At 39.1% G+C, this 24,780-nt stretch overlaps 1 protein-coding gene across 1 annotated transcript in view; it reads right to left on the bottom strand.

Annotated features, from left to right (window-relative positions):
- LOC132911628 (complexin) overlaps positions 1 to 23,983 on the bottom strand; it is a 330,756-nt gene extending 306,773 nt beyond the window's left edge. Inside the window, exon 1 of the mRNA XM_060968358.1 lies at positions 23,627 to 23,983. The gene's annotated coding sequence lies outside the window, so the exon portion shown is untranslated. The remainder of the gene's footprint in view (positions 1 to 23,626) is intronic.
- Between the last annotated feature and the right edge of the window lie 797 nt (positions 23,984 to 24,780).

The raw sequence follows: 24,780 nt of genomic DNA, 5'->3' as shown, positions 1-24,780 counted from the left end.
TTTAGTACTCTTGTAACTACTTTCAACCAATTTTACTGAGAAAAGAGCTACGACTATTACCTACATGACTATCGTTGGACTCTACGTTTTTCACGTAATTTCATTTCTACGAAGAGAACAAAACGAGTAAAACCTACATAGTAATTTGTTTATCCTATTAAAAATGATTACGAGCACATTCCACCTTGAATATTATTATTTTTACATATTATTTTCGCGTCTTTAAATTTACCAGAAACAAGTAAAAATCGGCAGTCTAATTATTATCGCATATTCGGCAATCCCGAGGATTATTTTGCCGCTACATGCGCACCGTTCCCTATTCAGTAACGTGCTGGAAATTTTTTAATATTTCAAATTTTGTAGCGCAACGCGCGACGATCAACTACGCCGAGCGCTGCGAAAAATTCGAAGCATTTCGCAGTTCGATTACCGCACTTTTCAGGTGTGCTCAGCTCGACTCGCGATGGCTGCGTCGAGCGAAGGACTGACGTGGATACCAGCGGGGTAAACAATAACGATATTGTCCGCTTTGAATCCCTGCGGACCTGCCGCGTGCAATCTCCACCAACCTCGGCATTGTCTCGTTAATTAAACGGATAAGCCGTCGAGACTACGAGGACGACATCGTCGACGTCGACGTCGACTCGCCACGCCGGCGTCGCCGATCACGCCGAACTTGACGCGAGCGAAACTCGCGGCACAAAGCGTCGGAAACGTTTGACGGGGTTGACGGACGTAGCCAGAGATAACGAAGTTGCTACGTTCGAGTGACATCGGGGTGAGAGGACGACGACGGGGTGATGTCAACGGAGGGGGCAGCAGAACACGAAAGAAGGATAATGGGTGCACCAGACAAAAGAGCGTTGCGATAAAAAGCGAGGAACAGAGTGCACGATTTTTCGATCTCTTCGAAGGAATAACGATCCAGAAACATAGTTGGAATATGTGAACATATATCATTGAGAAAAGGTGTTGGAATGTGGCTTACGAAGAACATTCTGAATACCCTTTTAATCTTGAAGACGTCATGAATGTCCTGATGACATCGTTGACATCAAGAAGACCTTTTTAATCAACCTTGCGTTGATAAGTAAAATCTTCCCGACTACCGTTGTTGTGAGCTATCAGAATTCCACTTTTCTTCAATTTCGCAATTTCCCTATACGCGATTAATGTACAATTTTCAAACAACGAATGGTCTATATACAGAAACTGATTAATACAGAACAATTAGTCAATCAATCTAATCACATCGTATTTAATCGCGCTTTGCGTTACGGTTAATTATTTGTACCACGTTGTTCAAAACTATTCGGAGATCGCAATTATCAACGGTTATAGTGTATCGATCAAACGCGGCAAAGTGAAATCCTACAGTTTGAATGGAAATTGACATGGTATTTGTACGCTACTGTAATAAAGATTATGTTAATAAGGAAAAATACGGAACGAATGTATACGCATAAGGAACGGATATAAAAGTTAAAATGATACGGAGAACGATTCATTAATTTTTGCTAATAGCGCATATCCATTTCCGAATGAATTCAAGTGCATGTCTTAATTCCCCGTCTTTCGCAATCCGCGTTTTACTATTATGTACCTTTTGTTCTTACTAACATGCTTTTGTTCTTTCGAAACACTATTGTTCGCTACTAAATAATTAAATCCGACGATACACGAGGAAATTCAACGATTTTAATTATTTTCAGCATAATTTTATACGTGAACACTCGTGAATTGCGGTATATTACCGTAAGTATACGTGTGCTTGCAAACCTTTAGAGTGGTCAAAATAGGTTACGAATTTATGACCACTTGAGTACCGCCAAATGCATAAAAGACTCTAATATCAAGGTTTTGAATATATCATACCGTAATATCAAATATTCTCAACGATTTGGAGAAACATAAAGCAGCTCGTTACACTAATGAATAATAGTAACTTTTAAACCAAGATTTTGTTACCATCGCATTTCTTTTCGTTTTCGAGATCCTCTCTCGATATTATCAATCGTACTCCAGAAAGTTCACTGTTATAGAAATATAAAAGTTATAGAAATCTAAACACGAAATATCACGAAAGAAATTGAATAGTACCTTTCGAATACATTACACCATATTACTATACTCATCTATACACTTGTTACAGATCAAAAGATACGAATCTAGTTGTTATTAAGTAATAATTGTATTTATTACTGTCGTTTGCGAATTGCGAATCACTCGACGTCTGACACAACATTTCTCAAATCAAAACACGCGGCCCGCGTCATCGCCGCGCGCATGCGTAGCAGCATCTAACGCTTCCGCGTAATTCAAACGAAGACTAATGTGAATATTCATACTTAAACTTAATTATTTATGAATATCACTGAAGAAATGGAAGTTTATTCTAAAACTATCAATAACCAAAGTATAAAAATTATACCGAATAAAAGCAAAATGAGAGACATATGAAAATACATATGTTACGAGTGGTACATATATACCAAGTGAACTTTTATCAACGTATTTCACAGAAAATTATTGAGATGCTTAAAAATGCACTGTTATAAATTTATAATATTTCTAGGAAAAATTATAAATCGAGAAATCTCTTGACAAAAAGTCCTATTATAATAATAAATTATACAATATTATTATACAAATATATGTTAGATACATAGGCGCCAAGTGTATTTTCTCTCTAGAAAATGTTTATTTATTTTGCAAATATATAAAAAGAACATAATTCATTATCACTTCAATTTAATCAATTCAAACGTGGTTAACGTGAAACAAAGCATGAACTAAAATATTTAATGCAATTTTCTCTTTATTCGATTGTCAAACGTCAACAATATCGCGAATAAAGACAGAACAGAAGCTGCATTCCTGGCATATCAGTTTCCATAGGAAAGGTGTGGCTGGATGTTCGGACCATTTTATTTCCATCGAAAATATGTCGTTGCCGTTTAACCATCGGGCTCCGATGTACAAAAGGAACGCGATAAAATGCATATGTACGACAAAGTCGTAGAAATTCGATGAAACGTAGAGACCAAGCTTCGAATCACTCATACCGACGTCGGTGTTGCGAGTCAGAAACGCGAAAATCGAATAGGCAGTCGCACTCTTCGCCGTAAAAATGACACGACCAGAATTCGGTGGCAACGAGTTCCAATGACGTGCAATTTCATCCATTTCACAAGTTTCCGTGTGTTCTTCCGCCACATAAAATATTTAGCAAATATCAGCGAGCCAGTGACGTTAAGCGTTCCCATTTTTGTTAATTAAAAGTTTCTCCGGGGGCGAGCAGCGTGCGTATAACCCCGAAATATAAGACAGGTAGCGTGGAATATGAAGAAGCAGCCGTGAAATTACCAGAAAACGAGATAAAAGCTCGCGAAACAACGAGAAAATCGTTAACACGTCGAGTATTACGGCGATCGTCAGTGACCCATGTCACCAAATTTTTCAGAGCAATTAAAATAAGATAAATTTCATTCCTCATAACAGATTTCCAAATTTTGATTTAAATTGTGATTAAATTGTGATTTCCAAGTGATTTAAATAAATACGATTTATACGATATTTTCAGAAAAATACCAAAATATAATACAATATTTTGCAAAAATTAGACGTTACGGTGCAGCATATTTCAACATATTGTGGCACCCAAAACGAAACATATAAAATTACATCATCTCGCGTGGCTGAGAACGTGTTAAGGAGTAAGAAGGATGAAATCGCTAAATCCATCGTACATTTAATAAATTGGCATAAGCTCAATGCGATGCAAATCGCTGAACACGATTATTCGCTGAACGCGTAGAAATTTTTACCAGAGTAAAACTTGCTGGATAAAAACTAAATTATCGCGAGCCATGATATCGTATGATGAGAGGAGATGTTAAATTTCATACGTACAAAGGGTTATCGCGCAGGGTCAAGCAAAACAATTTAATTAAACGTACCTTTTAGCTCGTGCAATTTTACTATATTCTTGTCTTGCATATTCATTTACCAAGTTATCCAAAAGGCGAACAAACAGAAATATAAATCCTCTATGGACCTAACATATGTACTACAATACAGAAAAAGAAATAATAGCTTTGCGTTTTTTATGATAATCTCCAATGGACTAAGGAAAAATATAATGTTGCTAGAAAATATCCGAACACTTGTTTTTCTTTGACACGATCATTCAAGCAAATTAAAGAACAAGCTTAGAAGAGAAAGTTTTGCAATTCATCATTATCGTTACAATTATATAAAATAGAATATTACGAGTCAAAATTGACAGTAGTAATTACCACAAGTTGCAAAATTATTTTGTTATTTTAAAAGCTGTACAATTTTTTAATATTTTAGACTATCAGTCAGATAAAGAAGATTCCTCCATGTTATTCGAAACAGGTACAAACGTACGGGTCCGTTGATACATTTTTATTATTATTATTTATTATTATTATTATTATTTATTATTTTAATTGTAAATTAATAACGTATTGTAACTTAATTAATTAATATTAATTTGCCATCAATTTGAAAATTCGAATAAATTTCATGATACTGTTACCGCAAATATTTATATACTTGTCACGAGCACAAGTAGCATAACTAGCTCGGCAGAACAAGTAGTACGACTCGGAGACTGGTCAGACGGAGAGAGAACAGCTGATTCTTCTAATCCTTTTTTACGTTTTTCGCCTCTTTCAGCTTCTAGAAAGCTCGAGGGTGTACGCTAACAAGAAAGAACGAAGTGGAATAGCAAACATAAAAAAACGAAGAAAGGGTGGATGGTCTCGCGGGAAGAGTACCGAGACTGCCGAATCTCCGGCCAATTTTTCACTTACTAGAATTCTGCCTTACACGATTTTCCGACCTTCTATTTGTCGTATCGAAGTTGTCACGTGGGAAGATCTATTCTCAAAGTGTTCTCATCTCTTCTGCTTATGTACGATCTGACCACAACTTTCTTCATGGAAAAAGTCGAAACGACGTTGCAGAATGGAGCAAAAGGTTTTATAGAAATGAATATCTTAGAATGTGCAGAAGAAAGTACAGTGAATCCTTAAATAATGTGCCAGTTCGAGACAGTCGCATAGCTGAAAATCCGCCTACAATATTTTATTTTACTGTAGCAACTAACGAAAACATGTTATTCCTCTCTTCCCGCTACGCTTTAAAAGCACAATTTATTATAAGATTAATAGCCGGTTTATGTGAACGAAGAGGCAGACAGAATTTACACAGCAACTTAGTCCGCTTGCTATTTATTCTGCCGATTCTTGCAACGATATTCTAGCGTATTATATTCAAACTTAAAAAACTGTTAAACGCGAGAGAAGAACGATTGAGTGGAAAGTGGTCGGAATAATGCAAGAAAATGAAGCAAAGTGGCGTTTTCCGAATATTCAGTTATCTTCGGATCGCGGTGCAATTTCAATTTCACGATAAAAACGCCGGCTCACTGGCAGTCCATTTAAGAGCATCTGGTAGCGAAGTATCTCCTTACAAGAGCCGTTCTTAAATAATTCAATCCAGTCCAACTGGCCGGACCAAATGGAAGTCGAAAGGTGTCTATTCATCTGCGAAGAGGAAGTCGCGAGAGGCTGGCGCGTTTCGTGAGAAATTAATTTATAAGCGAAATGGTCGTGGTAATTGGACATCAAAATGTCCATTAAAACCCTCTGTGCATTCATAACGCAATTTTCCATGCTTTTACGAGATGCTTCACGCCTTTTGACGCAGGCTATCGCCCCTTTTTGCGTGAACACCGTCAAAGATTGTTAGTCATCCATAGCACGACGCGGAAACGCGCCACTAATAGACACTAAATGCATTTAACTAATAGTTACGTGATCCTTCGCCCGGGCAGATTCTAGCCGGAAGAGAGTCTTCATCAATGCTGCGAGATTCCATTAAAATAGGAGAGCATCATCTAAAGGGTACTCATTTATCGTTGCGAGGCTAATAACTTGCGAGATGGTACATGCGGACGCTATTTGGCCGCGCGTTTCGCGTTTTAATCAAAAATTTATCGTCTCATCCGAGAGGGAAGCGATCAATCGTTAACCTGCCGGATAGATATTCATCCCATCTTTAACGTTACTCGACGAACCTATTATTCATCGTCTCGAATTTTCAACGTGATTGAGGACTCGTCAATATTCGTGAAAATGCCCTCTGAACTACACACCATAAGTGTTCAGACATTTTCTATTATTGCAGGTATGCAACGTACGATTAAAGTAAAGCCTTTTTTTGATTTTATATCAGGCAACCTCACATGGAGATCGTAAACCCTCGCAAGTTTCATTTTTCGTGTTTCATGGTGGAACAGTTTTACAAAATTTAAGTTCAATGTGCTGTCAATCAATTTTATATTGCCAATCTCTTTTCTATTTGAATTTAGTAGCGTATATGTATAGATATTTTCAACACTTTCGTGAACATTTCAGAAACATTTATCGTCATAAATGTTATACGAACTCATACTTGTACGAATACAATTAAAGAAATAGAAAGAAAGCAAACAGAAGATTGGTTCATCCATCAAATGTTACAACGAGTATCATACTTTACATATTTTATATTTCTTTGCATTTGTGGTGTGTTCGTTATGTTTCTGTGTCTTTAAATTCCCGATAAATACATAAACGTCCACGATCTGATTATTATTAATCGCTTTAGAGATTCGACAATGTTCGTGAAAGTAACCCCTGTCATTTGAATTGTCCCGACCACGACAGATATTTTGGTTTAGGGCAAGATTTCGAGAGATTTAACAGTTTCACAATTTTAACGTAATAAAAGAGAGTTAGGAATCGTTGTCGGGCCAATTTCGTCGGTAAATCGGTGCGTATAAAAGGGAAACGTGATGAAATCCCGTGGAGAATACAATTCTGGAAATGGCGAGCCGGTGTGCCTTGAACGTTGGCGTGCCGCTCGTTTCAATTTGGATATATTTAGGAAACACGTAACCCCCGGCAATCCAATAAAAAACCGTGCTTAGCATAAAAACAATGGTAGAACAGCACAGGTCGAGAATAATAAACATACGAGTATGTCGGATTTTCCCTAGCTTTTCGCCAGATTACTGTACTAAATACGTATTTTTTAAGGCAATCTTTTCCTATGATCGACGCTCTCTACGCTTGAAAGGATACGACAAATACGACGCAGAGGAAATACTTTGAATGTGTAAAGCTTCCTCTGTGGATTGTAACCGTTTCAAAGAGTAGAAAATTGGTAGGTAAATATCGAGCAACGGATCCGACACGCGTGATCGAAGAAATTTACATTTTCTTTGATTCGATCCTGTCGCTGTGAAAGATTTCCCATTTGTTCCATAAATCGTGCTTCGAAATTCAGGAATTCGCTTCGTATCGACCGATCATAACGACACGTGATCCGCTTTGAATTCTCTCTATCTCTCTCTCTTTTTCTCTCTGCCTCTTTGGAATGCTAGGCGAATGGTACACGGATAATTGCAAGTATTGGGTCGGACAAAATCAAAAGTCGAAGGTCCCATGATACCTTTGGAATATCTCTTCAATTAAATCTCAATGAGAAACTTCTTTCCTTCTCTTGCAAAAATTGGGTTGAAAAATCGAGTTTTCTTTTTTAATTTTCTTAAAATGTTAGATGCGTAGAATGATGTTAACGCGGCTTATCAAAATTCAAACTGTTGACGAAGTTACAGTGATGAAGCTCGCAGAGAGAAAATGTTATCTTAAAAATTCCCTTGCGTATTTCTTGGAACTGTTTTCTAACTTGGCTGTCATGAAATTTTCAGGACTACACATTCAATCTTCTTCATATTTTTAAAGAATACCCTTTGTATCGTAATTTTATCACTTTTTAGAAGCTTGTTAGAGGTTTCTAAAGACATTTCTTTTAAAAAATCTTTCTCTTTTTCACATTGCTGACATCTGTACGATCATTAAAGATTTCCAGAAATCCTGCGCTACGTTTCAGATAATAAACTGAAGCTTCAAAAGAATATTTTATTTTAAACATGCCAGCCTCTGCCGAGACTGACAGCCACCAACTGATGTTCCAAGAATAGAAGTTTCATATACAATGAATAGCTCTTCTACTTTGCAAGATCTTTTCTTAAAAGAAAAAATTGGAAAGTAAAGCTAACTGTCGCATAAATACCATTCGAAAAAATCTGTACTTTTTATTCTGTAATTATTTACGAAGCAATTGTCCAAAGTTGTAAATCTGTGTAAGTTGTCTGTGCTTTTAAATCAAATATTGTAAATTTCTAAAAAAAAAAAAAAAAAAAAAAAAATACCATTCATATGAAAAGTACAGAAATGAAAGATGAAAAATTTGTTTCTCGAAACTTGTAGAAAGAAAAATCTGAAAGGAAAAACGAGAGTTCTCCGCTAAAGAGGAGATGTTGCGATCGATAAAGACTCTAATACAGGAAGAGCAATTCCGCGGCAATCTACAACGATCGAAGCGACTATCGCGCAAGATATTGGCAAAAAATAGGCTCCGTGTAGTAACAATATTCGACGGTTGATGAGCTCATCAGAAGCAAAGTTTATTAGTTGGGAATAAGAACAATATAGATAGAGTCCATGGCCGTTTTCGTTCAAACTCCCTGAGGAAGACTCTTAATCGAAGTCTAAGAGAAAGAAACCAGCTCGCTCGCTACCGGCTACTTGACGCGAAATAATTGGCCCACTTTCTCATACTTTTTTATTCTTCTGAAATAATAGGCAATGATAGCAGCTTTCAATCGAAAATGTGGAAATTCCCAACGGAAAGCGAATAATATTTTCACCAAGAATAATTTGCCTTTTAAGAGAAAAGATCGGATTTCATCCTCCCAACCCGAGGGAGATCCGCAACGAATTCTTACTCTACTCGATTCTGTAGGTTCCGCGTGTAATTAAAAATATCTCACCGCAGTTGTATAGCCCCGGAGCTATTTTGTCTAAAAGAACCGCTGTAAAAACCATTGCTTTATTTATATTCTAAATTTAATTAACCAAATTTTTCAACACGTAAAAGAGGAGAAAGAATAAAACGTTCGTGCTTCTTCGAGGATCGCCGAGCAAGGTCTGGTTAGTAATTTCAGAAATGTCCGATGCTATATAATATATCAAATCGGGCTGAAAGAGAAATATTGCGGTGGTAACAAACACGAGGAAGTAACAAACAAGTTGAACAGTCGTGAATAATCGTCGCACGAAGGGAGGCCAACGTGTAATCAGACCGTAAAATTCAATCTCTGCGCTTAATTTTCTAAACTGTACGTTTTACCCTGCACACAGCGCAGTTGGTGCAATTGGTCAAATATTTCCAATATTCAAATTAATAACTTTTTCGTCTCGTTACATCATATATTCTCGTATTTGTTAGCTCGTATTCGAAGCATATTGAAATAAATTTGGAACGTTCCGAGGGAAGACTAAAGACGCGCAATTATTTGTAATTACGAGATCGACGCGTTAAAAAGTAAGCACGTGGAAGTAGAAAGAGATTACTGAAATCTTCTTCGCGACATTGCGATAAAGGTACAATGTTCTGTGAATATAGCACCGCAATTTAAGAGAACTCTATGAAAAAATAAAACACAACCGAAGATACGATTATTTTCGACTACGATTTACCATTCGATTTATGCGCAACGACAATATTGGGAAGACGTTTGATCAATTTCATGGATCGCTATATTTACATACCATCCTACACGAACAGAATAATTCCGGGGAGCGTAGTAAATCGCTATGCGGTATATGGTCGCGCGACGCTAGTGATTCATCGAGGAAGATACCGCATCGTTCGATGCCATATTTTGATACGAGGAGGCGGCACGTTACCGCCACTCAAACTATCAAGACAAAGCTGGAGCGGGTGTGGGACGAAGATACAGACAGTCAGAAAACGCGAGCGTGAGCTGCCGTCGAAAAGGACGAGAGAGCAGAGGAAATATTTTGGATGGTTGAATAGAGATGGTGTTACGAGAGACTAGAAACGAAGCGCGCAGAGATGACAGAGATAGAGGAGGATCGAGGAAACTAAACTAGAAAAGAAGATAAGGAAAATTGAAAGAGAGGATGAATGTGAGAAAGGATGAAGAAAAATGTAATGGTAAAGGATGTGAGCATGAGCGCTTCGGAAGTAGCCAGCTTCACGTCCAAGAGGTTCTCAAAGGGTGACCGCGAGTTCGAGCATATTATGCAACGACAACCTAGTCCAAGTCGGTGGAAAGATGTATTTTGTTCTGGGTCAGGCACAGCGGGACAAGGTGTAACACAGTCAGCTGCTTTCTGCTTTGCTACCAACGACTCGTGACGTCTAGATTTAGTTTCCTATGCTCGTGAGATGCTGTAATGACTCTGTATCCCGCTAAAGCTACAATTTAATCCTTGCACGGACGTGGCCATATTTCTTGCAACCACTTTCCCGTGTCTTTTAACCGCACACGTGATTTTTCAACGTGAATTTCCTGCAAAGTGTAAAAAATACAGCTACGATCCTACAGGTCGTACGTGAGATATACTTGATTTCGATGTTGGTTCGTAGTTGGCTTCGACGCATAATCTATCCTTTTGTGACGAATCAATTGGCAAAACATCGAACCTGTTTAGCTAGCTGTATGTTTAATAAACGCTATTCAACAGCACCTCTAGCCGTTAATAAATCCTGAATAATTTTACATATACGTAGAATTATTCGTTTCATTATTCAACAAGCTAACGTATAAAGGATTTTATTTTCCGCAAAATGCAAATTTATCGCATTCAGATAAATGTCAACCTTATTCGACTCTTCGCTTTATCGTTACGCAATATAAAATATTCAACTTTCGTAACAACAATAATCCAGTCTTCGCTCGACGATGATTAATATCGAAATATACACTGCAAAAATTTAACACGCGCGAAATGACTGTAGTACGAGAATAGAACCAACAATGAGAGTACAGTAGAAACAAACAAACTACTAAATATGTATCGTCTATTTTTCTAATTGGAAGGAAACGGAGACGTTTGTGCGTCGTAGGAAGGAAAACAGATAAGGATTTCATCAGACAGCGCGCAGATTCATTGTGCAACGAAGACAATCCATCCTCCTACATATGCAGCTATCTATATGCACCGGTAGTATGCATCTTAAGTATGTGCAACTAGGCATCCGGCGGATTAATCCAACTGGTAATTTGTCGTTCTGCGAATGAGCTTCGACTCCGAAACTCACGCGGATGCACACGCTACATCTGCACAGACACCTGCGTATATTTCCTACTTCGAGACACAAGTTCGTCTCCCTATTTACGATTCAACAGAGAACAGGACGGGCGTTGCAAGACGAGCATTTCGCTGTACAACATGCACCGTTCATTCTAAATTCTGGTACATGTGAAGTCAGGCAGATTCCATGACTCGAAATAAGTCGAAAATCGAGAATAACGGGAACGCGTTAGAGACTTCATTTTCGAGGAAAATCCAGCTTGTAAATTCATCGAATATACGTGTATTTAATTAATTCTCGACTTGACAACAATGGACGATAGGTAGCGGGTTATTCTACGTGCGAAAATAAGTTTCTTCGGATAGAATTTTTTCGTTTGTACAGTGACTATAGTTGGATAGTACAGAATAACAACATTAAACTGGAGAGCTTGCGATATTAACCGTATCAGTTGCCTGGTACGCGCAGGCTTTACAACGACGCGGTATAATAATTTATCGTAAAATAAACGTCTGAACTTAAACATACTGGTGGGCTCGGGTTCCAAGAAAAATAGCCGCCAACTAGAATATGTATGGTCAGATCTAGCTACAATGCCTGCAACGACAAAAAAAAAAAAAAAAAGGAAAAGCAGAAGGTCTGGTGAAAAATAACACCATTTGCAACCTCAAAGATGTCTCGGACGGATCTTCTAGCCGTACATCACGCACCGTTACCCATACGAGGTACGGCATCATGATTTATTCGAGTCGCGGTAAGGAAAGTTTTAAAGTGGCTCAACATTCGCGTAATATATCGGTCAGGAACTACACGGGAGGATAAAACTTAAGAAGGAACGATTCTCGTGGTTAACACCGCGGATCTTCCATTCTAAGAACATTTGCATTTTGAAGAGGACAAGGGCTGTTGAATATTCGGAAACAATAACCACGGTAATTTAATGATACGTAACGTATCAATACGGTTAATGCATGTAAATGCCCGGTGCAATATATTATATTAAAGTTGGTAATGTAATATAATTTTGTTACTCTCATTACGCCGCCATAATGGATATAGAAAGTACGGGTAATTTAATTACTTTAGCATGACGGCCACGCACCATTGTAAAATTTTAGTTCACGGTTTCACGGGAAATTCAACGCACGCCGGACTATTGCAAAAAGGATAAAACCTCCCCTCGTCGACTTATTACCAAAATGTTCCATCTAGCAGGGCTGTAGCTTCCGGCCGCAGAAATCACGAAGTCAAATGGCTCACCGCCATGCGGCACAAAAGTTTTTCTTTTTCTCATTCCCGCGCGCCCTCTGAATGAGACATAAATTACTCGTGTAATAGGATTTTGAATCGCGGTCGATGTTAATCCTTGATTTATAATGTAGGTCGGCAGCCGAAGATTTAGCATGACATTGATGATAACTAGCTGACAGTATCCTCCAATGTGTATCGTGCGATAAATTATTATTATTATGCTCGTTGATCCCTCCTATTTTTTTAGGGTGGGGGAGGTGTATTTATTAAACCGTTCGATTCGTTGCTTCTCGTAATTGGAACATTCTGAATTTCATCTCTTTCCCCAACATTTATGCGCCAACGTTAAACGAGACACGGCGTATTTTTTAGCTTAGCAAGAGGTTCTCGCGAAAAATAAATTAACACGATTTCGAACGTTATCAATTATAACAGACGCACGTTAATAACGTTCATCGCATATAACGGACATCACGTCTCGATCTAGGTCAACCGAAATATTTTGCTAGCTGTTTCCGTTATTGAAACAGCGAATGTTAAATCATAATTCATACGGTTACATTGTTTCGCCAATGTAGAGACGCGAAACCACTTCCCAACGACTGAATATCGCTATTCAGCGATATTTCCAGCGGAGCTATTGCCTTAACGTTTTCGTCTCCTCTGCGGGTATCTTGTTGCCGTTTTCGATCGACCTAGATTACATTTACCGAATTAGCGATATAGGTCGAGTGAATTATATCCGTTCGTTTAAGCAGTTATTTCTGTCGAAAGTCTATCTTTCCAGTCGTGCTGGCAGCATCCCTTTTACAGCCGTTAAAAACAGACACCGGACTAAATTTAACCGGGTCAAGGAATGGAACTAATCTTCGAAACTGTTACCATTACGAATTTTTATTTTATTTTACCGTACCATGCGCAAACCTTCCGGCGATTATATCGCTCATAAGCGTCTGGATACTTTGAAATTGTGGTAACATTACGCGAATTCTACGAACGGCTACAAATTAGCTATTAATTACTAATTTATGTTTATGGAATCAGCAGACTTCAAATTTAAATTAATTGTTAACAGACGTAACAGTGAAATGTTTTATTATTTACTGTTCGTGTATTATTCTGCTGTTACATTCCTGTCCATGAGGATTAGAGTATCTTCTGGTGTAATATAAAATACGACGAATGGTTTAAGTAATGAAAGGAACAATTACACGGCCGTGATTTTGCGTTCGTGGAAAATAACGATACAAGAAATTCTAGAAACTATTTTTACGAATTACAAGAGAGACATAACTTCCATTTGCGACCTAACCCCAATCTAAGCTCATACAAATACATCACATAAGAATATTCCGATTATTTATGATGACACTATAATGTTTTAATATTTTGTATCATAAATCTTCCTAACTTTGAATATACGTAATTTATAGCAAATTTCTTCTTCTTTGATGCGACTGATAATTAACATAGGACAGAATTTAATGAATGATATTATAGACGTTTAATACGCATCAGTCTACCACCACCATACCACATAATTAATTGCCATAAATGTATTATAAATAGCTGTATTAATTACGAAGAATAAAATCGTCCCAGTGTGATTCGATCGTATTTTTCTACTTAAATTACATCGCGTTAGAAGTGAGCAGGTTTCTGAATACTTTCGGGCGACGATTAAACGAGGCGGGATTGTTAAAAATGGATGACAAAGGGAGACACGGTTCGTAGAACTGGGGAAAGAAGAAAAGGGCGAAAGAACACGGTCAATCGGCGAGCGATATCGCGAAAGGTCACGGCTTTTCTTGACAAATGGCGTCCTTGCACCGTCACCGATGGACTCGAAGTGGTATCTCGGTGGTCTGTAGGACAACCAAAGTACATTATGAAGGCATTTGTAGCTTTCCACTGGCGTTGCTCCCGAGAATTGTATCGACCACGGGGTTTGCCGCGTAGACACGTGAATATACCCGAGTTTCGACCAGTCGAAATGCATCTTGGAATCCTGCCCGAACTTCTCCGTTGTTTCCTCCCGAGATTTCGCACGCCTTATCGGATACGCTCGTTCGAATTTTAGAATTGTATTTTCTCCTGGATATCTGACCGACAAACCATATCGGCAAAAGAGGATAAATAATTGAGCGACTTTCCAGAGAAGAAAACCTTTCCTTGCTGCACGAGATAGTATGTTGGTGAAAATATTCCGTACACTATCTGTCAATGTGATATTATCTTTTTCTTTGATAAATCGCACATATATTTCAAAGGTAGTACAGTTTAAAGAAAAACGAAAAACTATTTTGCAAATTTAATTTTGACTTCGTACACTCTACGCAGCCAATAATCTTTTGTAAGAGATATTAATCAATTGAGAAATAGACAGGGAAAAATCGTAGAATTAAATGGACGATACGTAGACACAGAGAAAAAGGGAGGAAAATATTTTTCAGAAGTTCTTCAACCAGTTTAATACTTACAACGGAAACGAAACGTTTTCACATTCCTGAAGATTTTCGCAATGCTTGTGTCTACAAGAAATTACACGACTGACGATTAGCGTGTCGCTTGTCACGTGTTTATTATTAAACAACGTCCTGCACCTTCACACGTATGTCCCAGAGGGAATTGTTTAAAGGCAAATACAATACGTGCTTAAGAACTCACGTGGAATATCGCTTTTTTTCACGATAAAACTTACCTACTGGTAACTAAAATATGAGAATATGACACAAAATCGATATACCTTCCATTGGAATAACATCAAGATATTCCATCTACGAAGCAAAAAGATTGGCCGGTTAATATCGGACAACAACGATGACCTAATTTCTAAAGATTAATAGGCTTACGGACGGAGTTCGACCTTTGCTCCTTTACGAGATTAAAAGCAAATAGACAAATATGGACAGATCGATCGCCGGCTGCCTCTTCCAGCCATCCCGAATCTGCCTTTTATTTTTAAGCTCGAAGCCCTTCATAAAACATACTCTGGCCATATCATCTAGATTGATATAAAAAGAAAAAGAGATCGAGAAAGTAAATCAAAGGATAAACTAGATATTTTACGATAGGTACGATATCAAACGTGTACTGTGTCGTTCTTAAAGAGGCTTGTCAATAATCTGAATATTCCATTAATTCATTTCTACATCCACGAAACCATCATTTTCACACCAACTTTAAATACTTAAATATCAGTGCTTGCATTAACAAATTCTATTAATTTCGAGAACCTTTCTATTAATCTCCTATCCGCAATTTAGCAGTGAAAATATTTACAGATAAAGAGCTTGTCCCTTTAAACGATAATTCTATTGCTATCCTATTATTCTATTCGAAATTTTCCGATTGCACCACGTCATATGAAAAACAGATTTAGCTACACTTTTAACACAGATTTCAACTCTGACCTACGTAATTCATTTCAAATTCTACCAGTGAAATTTACACTTTACACCACAGTACTGTTGCGACATATAGTTTGTCAATTTTCTCCAAAATTCTTGCAAATAATTTTCGCAATTCCCCGTTCTACGTCTCAAGTCGTAATCTTGCGCCAGCACAAAATTACAATAATTTCTCTAATAATCTGCATCGATTATCGCGCTCAATACGAGGCCAACGAGTGTTCTCATATTTATTGGAGCGTACCTTATCATTTTGGGGAAGAGAAATTTTATCGTTCCGATCGGGGACGATTACGAGGTGGTGATACACAGCCGAATTCGGTGAAATTGTACGCGAAACTTTCCGTGAATTGCACGGCGACAAGGGGTTTAATCTTTCGCGTGGGACCAATCGCGTTATCGAGATATAAGCATAATCGAGCTGACGGCGGTATACACGAGGCGATAGCCGATATACGAGGCAACGGATAGCACAGGCTATATTCGAAACTGATAATCGTTGACGATATGCCGTGGCCGATCGATAATCAAGGGGCTTGGCTCGAAAACGATTCATCGTGTCTGTGCAATCGCGAAATTATCTAGAATGACGGGACACGCGTTATGCATCGTCTGCGAAATTATCTATAGAATGACGGAACGCGCGTAACGTGTCGTCTCCGTGATGCAGAAGCACACAATTTCGCGAAAGAAAAAAGAAAAAAAGAAGAAAAAGCAGGAATTAGGACGACGGATGCCCTCTCTCGGTGCGTTGTCATTTCAAAAGGGAGGCGAGATATAGAACAAACGCGAGGAAAGGCCGAAAGAGACATACGCGAGGAACAAAAGGAGCACGATGCCAAGGATAACAGCCGGCAACGAATGCTGAAACTGCATGAGAAAAACAGTGTGTAGAGTCTGTACCTTAAAATCGACGACCGGATGCACTGGTTCCTCTGTTTGCGTTCCGCCGGAACTATTGTGCTCCAGGCAATCCCAAGTGTACGAACGCCGAGTAAAAATTTAATTCTATTCCTTGCCAAAATACATTTCGTGCAGAAGGGATACGCTGGTTACGGGTTTCTGCGACACCGCGGTTTTCTTCTTACTTTTCGTGAAAATTAGTAGATTGCGATTCACATAAAATACATGTGATAGGTTTTTCGCTTTATATTATAATATTGAAAAAAAATTGAAGTAATGTTATATAATTAGGTAACAACTGTTTATTTTGTAATATTGTTTAGTTAAAATCCTTTCGGATATTTTTGATTATTTTTGGAATAGAAAGCGAGCAATCTATTTGGCTGGAATCTTTCGATCAATCTATCAGCTCGACCATGAAATTCTGTATTCTTCCAAAACGAACAACTTGAAACTACAACAGCTAATATTTATTCAACAATTCGATAGCAATAAAATTCTTGTCTTTTTCTTTATACCTGCCTATTTCTCGAGACTTATTTCGAATCGTCTGAAAGACTGCCCTGATTGTAGGACCTCACGCCCATATCTCAACATCTGACAGCAGCTCTAGAGTTTCCCACAATGGACGAGCTAACGAGAATTCGGTTAAACGTTCTCGGTCTTCTTTCTTATCCTGTTCATTCGATTAAATAGATGTACCTATCGAGATCCTAATTCTAACTACAAAGTTCTATGTATAAGGTAAAAGGTAATAGTTTCCTAACAAGATCCTACACTTTAAAGGTCTTCGAAAAGCTACAGAGTAAACAATACAATCAAGCGTTTAACAGCAAAGTGACGTAATTGATACTGAACCGTTGAAAAACAAGGTGATTATAACACCATGTACACAGAGTAACGAACAAAAGGTGGCTTAAAATAGGAATTGAAGCTCGGAGGATAAAGATCGACTTAAAATACGCAAACACGTTACAACATAATCGAAGTGGTTTGATTAAATAGATTAAGCTATTTGTTTATTGTATTTTGAGATCAAAAGGCCAAAAGAATGGTATGAGCAGAGATTTACGCAATAGTATTTGATGAACAAATAAAGCGATATAGCGCATGAGCACGTCAGAAAATAGAAATTGTTAAAACAATTGATTTTTCTGCGAATTCAAATTTTTATGAACACGTCTAAAGATATGTGTAAATACAGATATTTGTTACACGCTCCAAATATCATAACGAGTAGTTTGTTTTAGCAATTTTACATACCTCTATACTTTGTATTTTTTTTTTTTCGAAAATCTATTCTAAAATCTACTACACCAAGATTTTTATACATCGACAAACAAATATGAAATAACTATAAATAAAATCCACTAAAGGATTAAATAATTAATCAAACGATTTTCTTCCAATTTTTTCTAGACAGTTACTGCAATAATCGTCGTAATTCTAATAAATAGTGAGTTAATAATAAAAATGTATTAACACAGAGAAAAGCACAATGTGCTTGTATCATTCTGCATGTTGTGTTAAATGAGCTTACTTATACGTCTCGTTCTTTTCGTTTGATCATTAAAGGATTTCAATTCGTTCAAGTTCAAAACATTCGCCACTGCAATCGGATTCGATCGATGTCGAGGTAAGTTACGAATCTTGTAATATACGTTTGGAGCTTCCGTTTGTTTCCAGCTCGGTTCCGCCCTTTTTCTTTCATCTAACACTCCAGGCCGGCGCTCCATGACCTACCCTTAGTTCGCCTAAGTCCGACGCCGGTCGAATTATCATCGCGACCTCTCAAAGCCTTTCCAAAATTACTTACGAACTCATGGGCCCGTAAGTCCAGACTGCTCGAAATTAGTTTCCACGAAAGCTCTCTGCCATTAGGTATGTACGCTTTCCAATTCGTTAAGAGGGAACTGTCGCCCCTCTTTAGCCTTACTCGACAACTCGTCCTTCAGACCGCCACTTTCTCTCATTCATCGGTCTGTCTCCATCCCTCTGCACCCTCTAAATCGCCCTCACTTAGAAAAAAATATCACTGCTAAATTTGCTTAATGGTAACGAGGTTAGTACTTCTTTCAGCAGAAAGACACCGTTTCAAGGGTTCACTTTTAGCGAGTGGATAAACAGTATAATTCGAGCCAATGGCCTGTAATTTATCTTTGTATGCGCTATCGCCTCTTCAACCCTCGCTACGTTATTATAATCGTTTTTATGCCTCGAATAGAAACGAATTGTTCCGCTTAACGAGCTTCCCGTACTTCATTGTTCGAACGTTCGTTGATTTATTTTACGTTATTCCCTTCGTACATTTTCCACATTTCAGCATTTCGTCGAACATGATTCAATACAATCCGATATTCGATTATCGGTCGATCAGGTTGGATTTTTCGGCGCAGGGATTAGTAGTATCGGTCGGTGTTTGGTCAGCCAAGAAAGTGGGTGGGTCGTCCATTACGCTGCCCTGTGACCGGGTTAAGAGGACATCGCGTCGTTTAAAGAATCATCCCATCGACAAAGCAATTTGACTATCGAATAATCATTCGTTGTAGAAAATATGACAGTGCCTTCCTATTTCGAACGATCTTCCGAATACTAAAGCGATCGACTGTCCGTGTCTATTATTGGGTCACCGTATTTCACGCAAACCCTACTGCGATTCTCGAGTTTCTGGAATTCAATCTTGCTCCTATTTTAACAAACGAAACAGGTTTGAAATATTTGAAGAAAATGTCCAGCATACCAATAACCATTTTTTCATATTTCCCTTAAGCTTGAAATATTCGTTAACGTTAGAAAGATACAATTGGATCGATAAAGACGAAAAGAACAAGAGCTTCTATACATACGTGCGTATAAAACTGGATGCAAGTATTTCAAAAGTAAATGGGAAAAATTTCCAACGTTCTTTAACTCTTTCGCTGAAACTATTCGCAAATTTATGAATTGTTAAAATTGATAATTTTATCGAGGATACATAAATAAATCATTATTTCCTATTTTAATATCTACCACATGAAGAGTACGTATTAACCAATAGATAAATAATTATATGCAAAATCCACATGAATCGACTTCCTTTTTTACTTTTCAAATATACTTATTGCAGCACCCCGAGATTTTAATCCACGCTAAAAGAGTAAAATCCTCGGATATTGAAAGAACTCGAGCAATATTCTCGACGATACAGATAAGATACACATAAATCGTAAACGTTCAAGTCACTATCGAGAGAGCTAATCGTGACATTATTTCTGATCAACGCCAAGATTCCAGTCGGATATTCGTTGAAATCCCAAAGCACTCCGGAGAACGTAATAAGTCTCAGACTGGACTATCTGAAATCAGCATCTCCTTGACGCAAAATGTAAATTACGACCGGTAAGATAGCATTCGAACGAAACGGTGAAATAGAAAGAAAGTCAGTTTACACGCGATTTATAGGGTCGAATCGGGGTCGATTTAACGACGCCTCGACGGCGGAGCAACGGCGCCAGAGTAGCGAGCTATCGATTTGGTTCGATTGCCGAAAAATGGTAATGCGGTCGGGCAGAACGCCGAGGAGACGTTACTCCCCAGGAAGGACGTCTCAATTTCGATGCTACGTGCCGTAGGAATGCGGAAAGAGGCCACTCTATGCGAACAGACAGAATTTTCTTAGGGCCGTGAGAAAGAGCTCCGACGCGTGTGAACTTAAATTTCACAGTCAAAAGAACGGGAAAATCCCGCCTGATAGAGGGAAAATCTAACTCCTCGTTCTCGGGTATTTTCTTCCTCGACAAACTATATTTACGCGATCTAAACAAGCTATCCTGTCGTAATAAATGAAATAAATAAAATAATTACGCGCTTTAAGCATCTGGTAATAATCGGAGAATAATTTGCAATTTATCTGAAGGACGAGTGGTTCAGAAGCCACACTGATCGATGCTCACTGCAGCCACTGATCTTTTTTCATCAATTGCCTCATTTATTTCGACACATACAAGCTCCTACCTTGTTTTAGATTTTTATCCGACCTATCTCACTGTCCTATTTATAGGTTACTCTGTATGTCCTCTTTCTTTTTATTCGTTTAGAGTTTCTCGCGTCTATAAATAAATAAGAATAAAAAAGAAAAGGACATAAGAACATGATGACATTACAAAAACTGTTCCTTTTTATCTCGCGAGTTATCATTATTTGTTTCATCCTCTCAGAAAGAATGAATTTTCATAGAAATACGTCGTTTGTTCTCTGAGAATTGAATATTAATCGTGTACTTGTGTAATGAAACTGAGAAATTGACGAGAGGCGAACGTTTCATTATACGTTCGACCTTTTTCCAATATCGAATTATTCTTACTCTTTAAATTGTGAGAAATTATTTTTTCGCGTGAGTCGGGATAAATAACGTCCGGAGATAAGAAATTATTTTCTCGCGTGAATCTGTATAAATCCGGAATCTTTGAGCAACTGGCGAGAGATTTTTTAGAGAATTTTCTACCACGGGGATAGTATATACCACTTCGTCCGGGAGCTGACGTCTCGTGATTCATGAATCCACGGTCAGCCGGCTAAGAACAAGTCAACCATTGACGCTTTGGAATATGTTCGACGATCGTCAGGGGTAACAGACACACCACCGACAGACGTCTGTGATTCATTGCACCGGAGTTAAGCCTATTCGCATAATCAGACAGCAGCGTATCACCTCTGTCATTAATTACGAGGCCGTGCAACGTACATTTATCAAGTTAAATGGTTGGAGAACCTGCAGAGATTGGGTAGGCAGACACAGAGTTGGCAAATGGTTGTGACAACGACGAATCGAACCTTCCGACCGACTAACAAGTATAAAGTAAAGTTGGTAATAACACCGCTTGACAAAAGGAAATTAATTTTCGAGGTAAGCTAACTTCTTGAAGTTGAGAAATGTCTGCTAAAGAAATTTCGAATTCACGTTACGTTACGAAGGAGGGGGTTCGACGATCGCCAACCAACAAATGGATTTGCGAATAATTCGCACGGCAAGTTTCGAGCCTTAAATATCACTTGAACTTGGTAAATTCGAATCTACATATTGAAAACTTTGGTGGAGACGCTGGAAACCTCTCTCGATTGCTGTACCTTCGGAAGATTATATTTTCTTAGGAATTTCACGCGGTACCAGATAATCGCAATGCCGCTTAAGATCCTACGACGAAACGAATAAACGAAGGAACTCGAATAATTAGTTTTGAAGACCTTTTGCTTGTACCATTCCACTTATGCGTCCATTTATGCTCCCATTTGCATAAGTGTAGAAAAAGAAACAAAAGATCTCCGATCTTCCTTCGTCGTTTCCTTGCGGTGTCGGGCAGCATGAAAGTTTAAAATTCATACTTGTGCACGAGTACAAATACATTACATTAATAGTAACTTCATACTGAACGCTTTTTACTACGTTAATTCCGAAGAATTTAATCGTTCTTGTTAAATAAATTTGTTTTCAAAGGTTCAAGTACTTTTCTGTACCGCTTATCCTTGCAACTTTCATTCCTTTACCGTTGGATCCCTCTAACGTTCCAAAACGAACTCTTGGCATCTTTTCGCCCATTCATTTGCGTTTCTATTTCTCAAAGCTAGCAAGAATAGCGAAAGTTCATTCGCGCTACTGAAAGGGACGTAAATATCGAAGGCAGATGGTTGCTGAATTAGACATCGATCCAAATGGATTATCCTCGAGAATACGCTCGTTTCGGAGCAACGAACGATGCGCTCTCGATACACCTTCAACGTACCATCAAGCCGCATACATCATAGAAATGGTTCCCTTTTAACTGCCACTCAATTTAAGACCCTCCGAAGCTACATTTCCCTAATGGAACCCCGGTTTACCCAATACGGAGAATGATAACGCTACGTTAACATAACATTCCGGTTGCCCGGAATGCAATTTCCACCGTTTCGCTTGCGAAAACATCACGGTAAAATTCGTACGCAAATATTCCAACGGAGCGTATCTTTCCGCATATCGGCCGGAGAGAGCAGAGGAGAAAAAAATGTTACTGCTCGAATTGTTTACGTTCAATTTCATTTAGGAGTTTGTTTACGGATCGGAGATGCGCGTGCGGAATTTCCCATGGTTCGTTAGCAACGCGAAATTCGACGAAGCGAAATACACGGCAGCAGGTTAAAGGCAGTACGGTGCGGGGTACGTGCGACAAAGGGAGCGATAACGACGTGGCGGAGGTTTCCGCGGGGAAATCGCGCGGAGACTTTGACGACGGGTGCACCGTGCACACGGCCACCAGAGAAGGTGGAAAGCCACGAACGTCGGCGACTTAGCGTTCAAGATCGATGGAGGAGACCTGCAGCGGCCTAACCCTTGCGTTTTATCGAGCTGTGGCACCGGAACTGGTGCCTCTCGCGGCCACGAAAAAGAGAGGTAGATAGACAAAAACAGAGAGACAACGTACTTGGGTACGCGCGATTCATCGTGAACTTAGCTGCAACTCGATTCGACGCGGCTTCGTGTTCAAAATATTTCGATACCTCCCGCGGATTTCTTTCCACGAGGTTTCGTTCGTCGAAATTCTTACAGATATCGCAGCTCGATCGTCTAACACGATAAAGAACAAACATGGCCATATTTCCGATAAGGCCAAACAACGTCGCGTGTACTGTTGTATCAACAAGGACAAGGAGACCGAATAAATAACACGTCTTTCTACGGAACGCGTAGAAAAACGACGACTACGAGGGAGGAGCGAGAGAATACGTAGCATATAGATACCGCGTATTAAATAACGGAAAAGTGAGAGTTACGGCGATCACCGGTGTATACAACGATGCGTGAATTACATCGAATAAAATGGAATATTAATGTGACTGACCTTTTTGTTGTTGATCGGAGACGATGATTGACGGTGGAGGAAGTCGATGTTCAACCGGAGGGCTGGCTCGAAAAACAGAGTGTACGAAGAGGCAACCGGCGAGGACGACGACAACGTCCGTACGAGTCTCACGTTTAGACTACGTGCGTCTCTCTGGTCGTCGGTGGCGGTGACAGTGGCGGTGGTGGTGGCGATAGTGGCGGCGGCGGCGTCGGCGTCGACGGCGTCGAGTGGCGGTGGTGGTGGTAGTTGCTTTCTGTCCTCCAAGCGGGAAAAAGAAGGGAGGAGAGGAAGAGAGAGACGAGGAAAGACCGATGTGATCGAAGTCTCGTGGCAAACGGTCGTAGACTGAGTGAACCCGAGTTCCGACTGAGCGGCTGAGTTGCTGTGGCGGCGACGGTGGCGCCACGCCGCGGAGGGTTACCCGAATTACCATCGATCCATCGAAAATGGTATGAGGTAAGCTAGCGAACGAGCGCGAAGAGGAGAGAAAATTCGAGAGACAGAGAAAGCTACACCGACAGAGGGTCGAAGAGGGTGCACGACCAACGGAACCCTATCGCCAGGGGTTCGAGAGGAAAAGGGAGAAGGAGGGCGACGAGTCTTGTCGAGAAGAGGGCGGGGCGTACGCGTTCCACACGTTTCTATCTCCTATGTTCTATACCTATTGCCTTTCCCTTCTTTCCTCCTCCTTGTTTTCCTTCTTTCTCCTTTCACCCCTTGCGCGCCTCACTCTTTCCTTATCCCTTATTTACCACCCCTTCTTTTGCTTTATACGCGAGTGTCACCCGGTATTCCTGCACTTCTACATTCTCCTTCACCTTAATATCTGCTTCCTGTACTCCTTGGATCTCTCGCGTGCCTGTTCGATTAATTTCCTACTCTTTCTTACGGTGAGATGCCTTTTTTTGCTTCTCATCGAATTCTCTAACCCATTGGCATACTGATTTCGTTATATACACTGTGTATATACAGTGGCGAATGAAAGAAAGTTTATGAATTAGAAAAACATGGCAATTTTACGAAATGGATTCATATTTAATGAGGGCAATGAATACATGTAATATACGTACAATTTCACAGAATAGACGACTATTACCAGTGTGGTAAAATATTGCTAATACAAAAGTTCAATTTATATGTAGTGTATCAGT

The sequence above is a fragment of the Bombus pascuorum genome, chromosome 11, assembly GCF_905332965.1.
Source record: "Bombus pascuorum chromosome 11, iyBomPasc1.1, whole genome shotgun sequence".
Lineage (NCBI taxonomy): Eukaryota > Metazoa > Arthropoda > Insecta > Hymenoptera > Apidae > Bombus > Bombus pascuorum.
This window is presented reverse-complemented; position numbering and strand designations above follow the sequence as displayed.